The following is an 11,545-nucleotide window of genomic DNA, read 5'->3' as shown; positions in this document are numbered from 1 at the left end:
TCTGTTAATGTAAGTGTGTGTGTATGTGTTGTGTTTGTGTGTGTGTTGGAAGACCATATTTTATACAATATTGTAATGAATTCTACCGAATTGTTGGCATTAACCAATTTAAAATTATTCTTTTCAATTTTTTTACTAGAGTTTTCTGGAAATTGTTCAATTTATTAAAAATAAAATTATTATCTAATTTCAACTTGCAAATAGGCCTATTCCGATTTTTCACAAATTATCTTCAGTTATATATGATATATATATATATATATATATATATATATATATGTATATGATTTATATAGACTCTTAGACAAAGGAAAAGTATATAATTGGCGTCATTTTCCTCACAGCTATTTCGCATCTGTTCCATTAGTTTAGTAAGTTATTTAGTAAAGATTATATATGATGAACACTATAATGTTTTACCCATAACTCCCGGAAAAGATGCTCACGCCCGTTTGTCGTTTCGTCGGTCGATCAGACAGATTCGATTAAATGTTGGAAAAATATAGCCTAACTATATAAACCAAAGTTGCATAGAAGATGATTTGTAAAAAAAATCAAAAAATTGAAATAGGCCTATCCGCAGCACAAAACTGGGAAAGATTTCTATTTTTAAAAAATTGAAAAATTTCCAAAATATTCGACTAATATTAATTGAAAAGACAAACTTTAAATTTTGTGAAACGTCATGTTCAAACTATCCGATAGTGGTTCTGATGAATTTAGAAATTTGTGATCAAACCCGATCAAAATCATCAAAACTCAGACTCCTAATTTCTTAAATAATTTTTACCATCAAGCACGTGAAATATTGATGCAACAATTCCTGTACACAACATGAGGTGCTTTCCAGTTTTACAACAAGAATTCCGCTTCGTTACCAAGAATACGGTAAAGTTTATGAAAAGATGTAAGATGTAAAAAGATGTCCAAAAACACTATGAATACCTAAACCAACTTCTGGCGAATAGGGCGAAGTTCTTAAAAACGTCCAACTTTTAGGGGCAATCAGAGTCTACCATGTAACACTAAAAAACGACTTTTTATGACTTCCCCTTTGTAACAATCAACTGAAAAAACTCAAATAAAATAAAAGAACGGAGCATTTTTACATTTTAAAATTGTTCATGCAAATATATTTAATCCAAAAAAAGCTTTAATTTTAATTAACATTCTATTCCGTCTTTTCAGTTTTTTTATTATTTTTTCTGTTTTAATTTTTTGTTATATTTGTACCGATAAAAATTAATTAATCAAATAATTAAGCAATTAAATAAATAACTAAATATTCAATAGTAATTATTGACATTTAACATGTTCATTTCCCTTTCCAAAGTTCGCATATTTTTGTCGGAACTGAAATCGGTATTTTTTGATGGGCCGGTGTCGAAGTTGGAGTTTAAAAAAATCCGACACCAGAAGGTTGAAAATTTTGCTAACTTTTATTTTAAAAAATTTTATTATATTGGTTTTTCAAAAAATAATTATGTGTAATGATTTGAAATTATTTTTTATACTGAAAATAAAAGCTTATAATGTGAATAAAATAACTTAATTTTTTTAATAAGTTTTGGAAAAATATATAAAGTAATTTTATTGAAAAAACAATTACATTTATTAATTCAAGTATTATACAAGTGTTTTTTATTTACTAGTTATATTTAAGTAAAAATTAGGATACAAATTTTAAAAAGTTTTTCTGGAAGTCGAAACCCGGAATCGGAAATTTTTACCCGAAACAATTCAAAATATTTTGAAGGGCCAGAGTTTTTCATCCGACTTCGACATCCTGATTATAATTGCCTGATTTTCACCAATCAATGTAACTTTACCAAACTTAACTTTACAGAAACTGCGCTTCTAAATGGAAATAATTCAGTTTTAAAATTTTGTCAAATAACCTATTTTAATGATGTCGTTAAAACCTTTGAATCATTTCCTATGAAAAAAGTTAAAAAAAACACTGACGGTTGAATATTGAGTTGGTTGATTATTAACTTGCAAGCAGACGTAAACATTTTACTGGTTGTCATAATTCTTTTCTGGCCAGCATAATTTCTGGCTTGCCTCAAGGCTCGATCCTAGAGCAAGTATATTTTAATTTTTACATTAATCATCGGTTGTTTGTGTGTGTAGCTTATTAAAATTTATTCTCTAAGTAAATGATGATATCCTAAAAACTAGAAGCGCAAATTGGATTGATTCAACTTTAGTAATAAATAGAGAGCTAAAATGTTATGTATTTCTATGAACTTATGATAACCGTTGTCATATAATCGCTTCAAAAATCTGCTCAATAACTTTTGGATCCAAGATTGTCACTAACACATTAATCTTAAAACTAGTTTTACTGAAAATTTTACAAATGGAGATAACTCAATCAAATTTTTGAACGTTTTATTTAGTAATCTAAAATAGAAAAGCTACTATGCGTTTATATTCAATAAGATTAGCAAATGTTTGGGTCTAATAAACAATACCGTTTTCAAACTTTCAATGAATTTGATTTTTCAACAAGGTTTAATATTTTATTTTATTTGCAAATTTTCAGAGGCCATTTGGGCTTCTGGTCACCTAAATCGTAATATTTTTCAATGAATAAACAAATAAATATATGTGCAACATCGTGTTAACTGTCACATTTTTACTTTCGCAACGTACCTACATGATTTATATTATTGCCTTTGTTGTATGACGACTATACATGCTCTTTTTATTTACGATATGTGTAGTTACATATGTATATATAAGGAGGTATATAATATATAATTTGCACGTGCTTTGTATGTTTATAAAGCGAAAGAGTGCTTTAAAATGTATGCGACATATTGTATGTACACTGCGAGCAGATAGATGCATGTCGTGTTGTGTGGTAGGATCTATGTCCTTGTGCGTCATCTGCCTCCGTACAACTTTCATACATGCAGGCTAAAATAATTATTCGCATCAGTTGAATGTTGTGCTACAGCAGTCCAACGATTGGCATTCGGCTGAAATTCAATCACTCAACTCTTGCTTGTGTTTTTGTGCTGAGGTTGATAGAAGCCGTGATTTTAATTAATGAAGTTATCAAAAATTATATTATTTAACTATGTTAATGTTTGATTACTAAACTGAAAAAAAATTTTTTTTTCGACAAAATCAACAAAAAATAATTTTATTCAACCCCAACACAACATTGACTAACGTAGTTTTTTTTAGGTTGTAACAGAAATTAAAACATACAAAGTTATTTGTGACGTTTGCGCATGGAGAGTTAATAAATTTTGTAATTTTATTTCTTTGACCGCTTATAGAAATAATTTCAAATATTTACAGTTGGGTGGGTAGTTATTATTAGCTCAAAGATTTGATCATGTTGTTGGATCTTTTCAAAATACATTAAAAAACAGATAAATTAATGTATAAATATATATTTCATGTATTTATTTTTATATTTATATTATTATTATAAAATTTCATGTTTAAAAAACACTTTTTTAATTGAAAAATTTGTTATAACATAAATATTGTTTAATGGATGATTAAATTAAAAATAATTCGTTAAACATTTCTTTTATTTAATAAGAAATTAGTTGATTTTACGGGTTAGCAATTTAAAACTTCTGTAGTATTTATCACTCAACTAAAGATTTGTATCTCGTGATAAATTTGTTTGATAACCGTGCAAAGATATCGTTAAATCTCAACATGCTGCTTTAACATGGAAGCAAAAATTTATGTTGGTGTTAATGTTGGTATCAAGAGGACAACTACCTCGTTTCTGAAAGTAAAAATAGCACCTGGAAGATCAGTAAGATGTTCGGAACAAAACAACAACAACATTAATTGTGAGGTTTAACGAAATCACATCAAAACGTCAACAGCCTGGGAGATTAAACACAACGAAAAAATTTTCATACAATTTCAACATCCTAAAAATGAAATGAATCAACAAAAAATTAATAAAATCAACGCCATTTTTCAAACTCCAATGTTGTCAATCTTAAAGACTGCATCTGGTCAGGTTTGAGTATGCGTGTGGTGGTGGTGCCTGTGAAGCTTTTGTTTTATCACCTTAACTATTAATTGTCATTATCTTCAACGATCAAAGTTTGTTATCACCATTATTATTAGTTAACAATTAATACATAATCAAGTTTCAAACAACCTTAAACATCATTTTTACGACATCCTGTCAAATGAACATTTTTTAGCTAGTTCCTACCAACATTATTATTGTTTTCACGTTTGTTTATAAAATCATTAAAGTCAGTAACACTAAAATACAAGTTTAAATATTTTCAATAACGTGAATTTAAAAACAATTGTAATAAATTAATGAGGGAAAAGCGCATTAACAAAATTATTTCCCCAATAAAACAACAACAACGATATTTTCATTAATCATTACGTAAACAGTGATGTCATCAATGACATCAAATTAAAACACTGACATTAAGAACTACAGAGGGGTCACGACGAAACGAATTTGTAGCATTGCATTTGAATTACACGCATTCATATACGTCAGTTGTAGTGTAGCTTGAAACGAAAAATAAACATTGAATGTATGGAAGATTAATATGATTTAAAATATTTTAATGGTACATTAACATCAATACGTAAACATCAGATTTGTAACGCTTCTTCTAACAGAAAACTCAGCTTGCTAATTTTTATGCTGTAATAATAATTAATATAATATCAATTCTAGTTGATAATATTATTATCAGTATTATTATTTTACTGTTATTATTAATAATTAATATTATTATTACTATTATAAAAGCTGGGGAAAGTTTTTGGCTCTCCCAGTTTTGGATGAACGAATTAATAACAATAATAATAATATTATTATTATTATTGTTATTATCAAAAAGATTTGGTTCATTATGATATTATTGTCAGCACTGTCATCATTACCACCATCAACGACAGTATAAAAATCGAAGAAGTAATAAAAGAAAATTAATTTGGTCAGTGCATTCCTCCGCCTAATTGTTTGGTTGTTGTGGGCATGAATCGAGTGCCCGATCCTCGCATAAACATCATTGATGGCCGAATGATGACCATCAATCACTCCCTCTCATTCAACTGATTGACCAACAGCATGTTCTGAGCGGAATCAATAACAGGGCACCAATAACGCACGGTGTAATATTAGATTGCACCATATTTCGCACTAGGTGCAATATGATTGTTTAAATAATAATGATAAGGATAATAACAGCAATAACATTAATAATAATAAAACTGACTATACAAGACGTGTTAAAGACAAAGCAGATCTAAAAAATACTAAAATTATCCCAATGAATGCTAAGAATGAAATGGCAGTAAAATAGAAGTTACCGACAAAAACACAAAGGCTAAAACGTTTTAATTAAAAAAAATCAATTTTATCACCAAATTAAATTAAAACCCAGAAATGTTTTTAAAGCACAAAAAAAGCCAATTTGGATACAAAGAGAAAAACAGACAAAATTAAAAAAACGATCATCCCAGTAATGTGACGGATGTGAAAGTTGAAGAGGCATGTAAAATAATAAAAAATTGCAAAAAATTGGGAATTACTAGGACAGGACAAGACCAACCTTTTTTCACTCAGATATCAAGAGTGAATTATCTATCAGTGATTATGTTTGGTGTCAACATATCCTATCGTGATGATTTAAAATTTGTTTTGAACACAGCAGCGAGATTTGTTGCTGGTTATTTCGGATTTGATTCAAAATCAGCTTACATCAATGATGATCCACACTGGTTCCGCATGCCAGAAAGAATCGTTTTCATACTAGTCAGAAATGGTCTTGCTGGAACTATTGTAATTAGTTTCAGAGATTGCAAATCGAAGCCGACTGAGATCCTCCGATTATGGTGATCTTGTGTTTCTAAAATTCAATTTGTCTTGTTTTGGGAAGAGAAGATTTTTGGTTTCATCTGCAAAAATCTGGAATTCAACAACATCAGCCGACTTGTTCTTAAGAAACGTTTGAAACAACATTTGTTTTGAATTTTTGAGCTAACAATTTTGAAGTTATTCAATAGAGGCGCTCCACAAATCTACGGATACAAATACAGACATAAAATTATTCCTGACTAGTTAACCACGAGAAAAACATATTTAATTTTTTTTAAATAACAATTTAAAAGATCAATAAAATTATCCATCGTTTGTTTACTTACTTTTATAAAGTTATTACAACTGTACTCACAGATAAAATTTTTACGCTTGAAGAACAACAAGGCTGTGGGCTGTAGAGGATCCGGAGCATGTAAAGATCAACTTTTGATCATTAACATGATCATTTATGATGCAAAAAACACGCCAAAAATTGTGCAAATTCTGGATTGACTATAAAAACCTACGACAGTCAATCTCATAGTAAGATATCAATTTTGCATAGTAATCAGAAGATTTGTGGAGTGGAGAGTTCAATAAAAAGATAAAATGCTAAAATGCATTTGATTCATCAAAATAATCATATGCAAACAAAAAATTAGATGCAATAAATATCTTTTTCGTTTTTTTTCATTGATTTTCTGCATGTCGTTGACCCCATTGACAAACCAATTAAATATGCAAAATTTAGATTATGCAATTAGCAAAGACATTAAAATTAGTCCTCTACTGTAAATGAGTGACCTAAAAATATTCAGAACTAGTAAAGCTCAAATGAAACGATTACTTGATATAGTAAAAACGTTAATTATGACTTTAATAAAAAAATCTTTTCTCTAAAAGTAATTCTCGTGATCTCTGGTAATCGCTCAACAACTTCCTTCTTTCTAATACGCCGCAACACTATTCTGATGATGAATGCCGAATCCTTGTCAACTCTTTCACAGATCATTTCTTATCAAAAATTAATAACATACCTCAGTCAATTAAAGAAAATATTGAAACAAATAACATAACACCTTTTTAACACAAACCACATTCAACAAATATATTCACCGCCTTTTCTGCTGTTTCGTTTCCAGAGGTATTAAAACTCATCTCTATTATTAATATTAATAATACGTTCTATTGCTAATAATACGTCTTCACTCATTGCTAATATGATCTAAAAACTTGTTAGTCTTTGTTTTATTAAAGATGTATTTTTACCACTTTCAAAATTATCCAAGTTTTTCTGCTTTTAAAAAAATCTAATCTGAACCCATCGGACCCATCAAATTATCGCCCCATCTCAAACTTGTCTACTTTTCCTAAAAATTTTATACGTTTGGCTTTAAATAAAATCCTTACACAGATAACTTCTTTTTCAAATTTTGCACTTTTCTAGTCCGCCTAGCGTTCTGGCTTCTCCACCGAAACTGTACTTTTCCATTTATATAATAATCTCACTAACATTTGTGGAAAGCGGGTCTGTGCTGCTATAATTTGCCCGGACCTATTTGTGGCCTTTGACACGATTAATCATTGAATACTTTTAGAAAAGCAAAAAATCGAGTTTGGCATTCCAGACACAGCTTTGTCCTAGTTCAAATCATATCTTTCAAACCGACTTCGATTTGTTAAACTTGGCACACATGACATTTCTGTTTTTGTTTGTCTACCGGAGTCCTCCGGGGCTCTATACTAGAACCAATGTTTTAACTATTTATACAAGTCTTTTATCTGACTTCTTTAACAATTATGGCTCGTCCTTCTATTGATATGCCGATGACACAAGCATAGTATCTCAAATCTTTTACCAAAATATTTCTTTCAACTTGATAGACTTAACTCTTGCGCTCACCAATAAAGGACTGGCATTCATTTAATTTCTTTTAACTAAATGCTCCAAAATCTGAAATAATGTTTTTTGGCATACCACAGCTACTCACAAAATGTTTTCCACCTTCCAACGTGTCAATTGCTGAATCAAACCTGTCTACATGAACAGGTCTTAAACTGCTAGGTGTTACTTTTGAACCGTCTCTAACTTTCAAATCTCACACTTCTGTTCTCATCAAAATATGCAATTACATTAATAGGTCCATTTGCCATATTTGACTTTTTTTCACAATTGAAATGGCTTCCACACTAACACTCTGCCTTGTATTATCTCGCCTTGACTATTGCAATTGCATGGAACTCCGGCATATCTAATTTTTTCTCTTTGGCTCATTCACAACAGACTAGCAAAACTTGTTCTAGAATTATCTCGTTTGTCTTTTAGTTCATCATTTCATGCTCACCTGCACACGCATCAAATATAAAACTGCTATCATCACATATAATACACTCAACACATCTCAACCACCATATTTTCACAAACTTATTCGCCTTCGCTCATTTGATAATCGTCACCATCACCTTCGTCTGCCGTCATCATTAAAGTTGCTTCAACTAGTCAATAAATCAGCTCTTGTTAATAAAGGCTTTCCATATTGCTCACCATCAATATGGAACAGTTTGCCACTCATCATCCGTCAAAAATCATCAATAAAAATGTTTAAAAAGCGATTGAAGCAGCATCTGTTTGAACAGGCCTTTGGCGCCGTGCTGACATTTGTTTATCCGAGCGCCTCTGACGCTATGCATAGGGCGCTGCTCAAATGACATAATTATTATTATTATTATTATAAAAATAATTAGTAAAAACATTAGAATGAAATTTAGGTTGAACTGCTGTTGTAATTTTTAAACGAATGAATCTATGTGTAATTCAAAACCTCCAATTAAACATTCTCACAGAAATGAAAAAAAACTAAAAAATGCAATTTGGTAGTGAAAGTAAATGATAAAATTTCCAAAAAATATATTAAAAGAAACCTGTCAAAAATACTGCCAACGAGTGAGACTGATTTTTATAACGATATTGAACTCCAAAAATAAGGTAAGTGTAATAATTTTTTGGCTATACTTGTTGTCCAATAGTTTTGTCACAGTTGAATGGTGAACCAGTAACATAGAAAAATTGGATATTAAAACAAGAAAAATATTGTCAATAGAAAAATTACATCATCCAAAAACAGATAGACTTAACATGCAGGGAAAATGGTTGAAGAAGATTATTCGAATTGGAATCATCAAAAAAATGGCAATAGTTTTACTATAATTAATTAAAAAATAATGAACAATGAATGAACAATAATTTATAAAATTAGTTGAAGAACGTAATAGAATGAAAAAACTAAACGGCAAACGGAGCTACTCCAAAAACTGCTCTTCAGAAACAACCAAAAATAATCTGAAAGCAGAACTCAAAAAGAATTTTGAAAAGAAAGAATTAGTTTATTAATAAATAAACCTCTTTATGGTTAATTCTCTGTGACATTAATAAAATGTTAATAAAATATAAAAATAAAATATAAATGATCACATTAATACAATGATGGTTTAAGAAAAGGAAAGAGACATTATAGCAGGGTGCATTGCACAGTCTTAGCCATTAGAGAAGATATAGAAAGACCCAAAAATGGCATGCCGTGTGCATTCTGCATATAGAGATATGTGAAAAATATTATGTATATTTCAAACAAGATGAAAAACGTAGATCATACTACGACTATTCTATGGGACGTTGCAATAATCAGAAAACAGGCAATAATGGCCATCGTCCTTACATAACCCTAACTAACAAACAAAATATTGCTATTTAATAGATATCGCAGTAACAAATGATACAAATGTTACAAGCAAAAAGACCAAAAAAAGTTAAAACAAGAATTTATACATGGAAATATTTTGATCATGTCGCAAAGTAGCACAATATCAGGGCGTTGTGACTTGAGAGACACAATGCCGGTCGGCACCCGTTGTCATCTGCATTAGCAAATATCGAAACCTCTTTACTAGCAGAGGACTTTAATTTTTTTAAATTATGGCTAGAACATTATTGCATTGTTTTTTATCTTTTATTATTACTACTCATATTGGAACTATCGTTGTTGTTAGCATTATTATTACCATTGTTGTATTTCAAGCGCGACATTAACACTCTTCTCATAATATTATCCACATTATTATTAATACCACAGAAGTGCAGTAAGACATATTTTGAATGACATTTCCCCCCTGGAAACCACATTAAAACTTCGTGTTTTATACAATAGATTGATATCTAAATTTTACTTTTTTGCAAATCTCTAGCAAATTTATAAATTTGTTTATTTTGGCTGTTTTTTTGTGGAATTTGTTAAGACGTCATTAATATTTTAGAGAAATATTTTTTCAATTTGTTATTTAAATCTCACAAATTCATTGTAATATCTTTTAGCATTATTTTACCCTGTAATGTGCTAACCACTTGAAAACAGTAACTAACCACAACAGTTAACCACATGATTTTTTAACTATTTTTTATCATATTAATTACTAATTATATTTCTATCACGGTTTAGTAGTTAAGTACTAGTTAACTACTTATGAACTGTTTAAGGTTATAGAAAAAATGTTTGGATTTTTCTTATGTAAATGATCCATATATAATTATTGATAAAGTTTTATTTACATAGTGTAAATTGTAATACTTTTTAAAAACCTAAAATAAATATCCCTTTTTATGAGAGTCTCGCAAAAAGCCAGTTTTATCAAAATGGTCACCAGGCAATCTACAGCATCTATTGGGTGGAACTTGTCTGCAACTCTGAACAGTCGCTCAAATGCTGCCGAGCCAGGCAATGTCGAGTTAAATTTCGCTATGGATTTATGTTTCTTTCTCACTGTTGGATAAGGAAACAAACTTTCGATAGTCTTCGGTGGGTTATTAAAGTAATTTCTGAGTCCATCTGTCAATATACAATCTAAAGAATTCTGATTTCTATCCGGGTAATCATTCAAATTAAATACCGTTACTACAACAGAATCAAACCTCACACGCGAAACAAACTAATGAAAACCGAAATGACATAAAATGAAACAGTTAACATGAACTTAAAAAGTAGGAAGATGCTACGTAAAAATAAATAAAAAAAAGTGAAAAAAAATTGTCGTTCACAAGTAAAGTAGTTAACTATTTGTAGTTAGTAACTATTTGAAAAATATTTAACTAGTACTCTAAATATATGACTAGTAGTTATTAAATAGTTAGGAAAGAATAGTTTTGAATTGTATTTGAACTATTATCAAGTTGTTGACTCTTAGTGGTTAGTAACTGTTCATTTCTGACTTCACGGACATGTTATTTAATAAAACGAACTTGCTTTTCAATAACTGTTTTTTATCGCTGAAAGTTTATTTTCGAACTAGCACAAACACTAGAAGTTCGGTGTCTATCGCAATTATCACCGTTTTCGGTCCTGGTTCATATGCTGCCAAAATCTACGTCTGTAAGTAAGAAATGGAGCTTCTGCGTGCAATAATTGTCCAGCAAAGCTGTACAATTTTTGTGGCACAAAAATTTTACTGTAAATAAGAAATTAAAGAAAAGCACTTTCCTCAGAACTAAATAATGTAATGAACCATTACGTCAATGTATTATTATAGAATTATTTCCGTATGAGAGTGCATTAAATTATGTACAGAAAATTTTTACGTTCTAGCAAACAGTTGCAGCCATGCCATGAATGATATCATTATTTTCATTGAGTAGCTGAAAATATATACTTGCAACGTCAGTGCCATCTCCTGCTG

The sequence above is a fragment of the Helobdella robusta genome (genome assembly GCF_000326865.2).
Source record: "Helobdella robusta unplaced genomic scaffold HELROscaffold_93, whole genome shotgun sequence".
NCBI classification, from domain to species: domain Eukaryota; kingdom Metazoa; phylum Annelida; class Clitellata; order Rhynchobdellida; family Glossiphoniidae; genus Helobdella; species Helobdella robusta.
This window is presented reverse-complemented; position numbering follows the sequence as displayed.